The sequence below is a fragment of the Neophocaena asiaeorientalis genome, unplaced genomic scaffold, assembly GCF_003031525.2.
Source record: "Neophocaena asiaeorientalis asiaeorientalis breed wild unplaced genomic scaffold, Neophocaena_asiaeorientalis_V1.1 scaffold62, whole genome shotgun sequence".
Classification (NCBI taxonomy): Eukaryota; Metazoa; Chordata; class Mammalia; order Artiodactyla; family Phocoenidae; genus Neophocaena; species Neophocaena asiaeorientalis.
This window is the reverse complement of record NW_020175191.1, coordinates 257,254-260,051: the sequence shown is the minus strand read 5'-3', so window position 1 is coordinate 260,051 and position 2,798 is coordinate 257,254.

Genomic DNA, 2,798 nt, shown 5'->3' with positions numbered 1-2,798 from the left:
AAACTCACTGTAACTTGGGCCAGAACTAAACAATGAGTGACACATGCTGCCACAAAATCCGCAGGTGTTGGGCACTGCCTGCTTCGTGCTCTGATTTCCTCACCACATTCTGGAAATAGCTGCTGTTACTCCTATTTCACATGGAGAGGCTCAGAGAAGTTTAGCAACTTGCAGAGGGTCCCAGTGCCAGAGCTGGGATTGAAATAGTTCCAGCTGACTTGCAGGCTTGCGCTTTTCACACCGCCCCACAAACTGTCCATATTTACTCCAAAGCCAAGTCAAGAGGAACAACAACAAAACCCATCCTCCCCGCATTATCCACGCACGGAGAATAAATGGAATGCTGGCTGCCAGTGGCGGAATTTTGCCCGGGTCTTGACAGGGCTGATGTAGTGCCCCGTCCCGTGCTTTGACGAAAGATTAGGGCCGATTCATGTGTGTCCCCCCACCCCCATTATTTTTCCTTCTCCGTCCCCGTTTGGGCTCCTGCCTGGAAAATGATGGAGACTATTTTACTGACGCTGAGGGGAGAGGTGAATGGGAATGTATGCGGCCTAAGTGATACAGGAATGTGGGGGGGGGAGCCATGTGTGAGGGGAAGTAGTGGAAGGAAGCTGAGAGAAATTGACAGCTTAATGCTGCCCCTGGGGCTCATTTTATGGTTAATTAGGACATGCAAATAAGCTGGAAGTTCATTTGATACCCTCCCTGGCATGGGGTCCGCCTCACACCTGGCCCACTTCCCTGGCAGGTACCGGGGTCCCCTGATTGGCTCAGGCATCTGCTCAGGACCCCACCTGCTTCTCTGTGGCCCTGAGACCAGAGTGTGTCTGTAGATGATCCCTGGCCACAAGCAGGAGCTAGAAGAGTCCCTGTGGCCGGAGGGCCTGCCTAGTCCCTTTCTCTTCCCATCCCTTCAGCCCTGGGACCCCTCTTTCCCAGAGGGTCCCTCTTCCTCAAGCACTTCCGCTGCACCACCCCTCAGGTGGAGAGCCGAACTCAAACTTGCCCCGAGGACCAGAGACCTGACTCAGCTCTGTCCCCGCCACGTGGCCCTGTTCCGCAGAGCGCCGTGGCAAGCGGGGCGCCCCCATCTTTCCCGAGTCACAGCAACACTTCCTACAGGGCCTCCATAAAGCGGGAGCACAGCCTGTCTCTCGGTGGGTATCTGGCTTTCAGTGCCCACCAGGTGCCTTCCCCAGCCAGGGCAGTCACGGCACTTCTGCCGGTACCCGGGCACGGGCACTGGATTCCGGAGTCAAACAGGATAGGAGACCCACTTGCTCGTCACTGTGTAAGCTTGAGTGGGTGGCTTAACCTCCCTGAGCCTCACTGTTCTTGGTGTGAAATGGCGGAAACACAGGGCTGCTGTGAGATGTGAAGGACGTGAGGCACCTCGGGCTCTAGAACCCAGCAGAAGTTCAGTATGTATCAGATGAGCAACCGTCACTTCAGGCGTGGACCAAGTGACCCAGGGCAAAAAACACTGAAAGATCAAGAACAGCTTTCTCAGAGCCTTGGTCTCCTCTTCTGGCCCTGTTACCTCACAGAACTGTAACAAGGATCAGAGAAGACAATAAGTGTGAACATGTTTTTGTACATTGTAAAAATATTATCCGGATGGGCTATTTGCCAAACGGCAAACAATTTACACTTTTCCGTGGAAGGATATGTGTGTGCACGTGTGTCGGGGGCTGGGTACGGAGGGGCAGCAGCATAGGCTGAGCTCAGGAATGGTGCTTGAAGACCCCCCACTGCCTGAGGATGTGCTCTAGGGAGCACCCCCACCCCCGCCCGCTCCCTCACAGTAAACCCTCAGGGCCCGCGCATTCCTGGCAAGGACGAGAGAGGTGGTGGAGGAGCCAAGTTCTGATGGTTTTGAGGAGTCAGTGTCGCCACCCCACACTCTCACCCGCACCGCTCTCTGAAAGCATCTTTGTGTTACTGGTCACAGAGAGGCCTCCAAGGAACAAAGGGGGAGGGAGCCCTTCTCGGGCACCTAATCCTCAACACAACACTTGGGGTAAAAATAATCTGGCAGGGAGCCATGACTGCACCTCACACTCCGCCTTTTCCCTGCATCTTGGCCAGGCTGGGCCCTGGGTCGGGGAGGGAGCAGGGTCTCTGACTCTCCACCAGGTCTCAGGCCACAGCTGCCGCGCTTCCGCTCCCTGGCTTCCACTCCACTGAATCCATTCCCTGTACGCCCCTCTGGACCCATCCCTCAAGACAGCCGCCCTGTTCTGGGGGCATAGGAATCACTGCCAAAAATGCCCTCCTGCGTGCTCTGCACCTCCGGCAGAAGCCCACCACGACCCAGCTCTGGGCTCTCCACCCTGCCCCCTAGTTCTTCCCACTGGCCGGGGTCGGGGGGCGGGGGGCAGGTTCAGGCACAGCAGATGCCACCTGGTTTTTGGGGGGAGGTGCCCCCATCCAAGGGAAGAATCAGGTTTTGTTTCCCTGTTTCCCCCGCTCTGCACATGTTACTCCCCTGGCTGCTTTCCCTTTCCTCCTGTGCCTCCCTGTCAGGCCCCTTCCTCACCTCCCCCTGCCAACCGACCGGAGGCTGGAGCCCGCAGCTGCAAGGAAATGCTGCCTGGGCTCTGGGAGGACAGAGGAGGTGAAGGAAGTGTCTTCGAGATCCTGTGACTTCCTCCTCATTGGGCCTGTCTTCCGTGGGTGTCTGGAGGCCCAGTCCTTCCCAACAGACCCCAATGGACTTTCTCAGCCTTACTTCTGGGCACATCCCACCCTCCAACTTGACGCTCCAGGGAGGTGAGCACTTTGCTCCAAGCTTG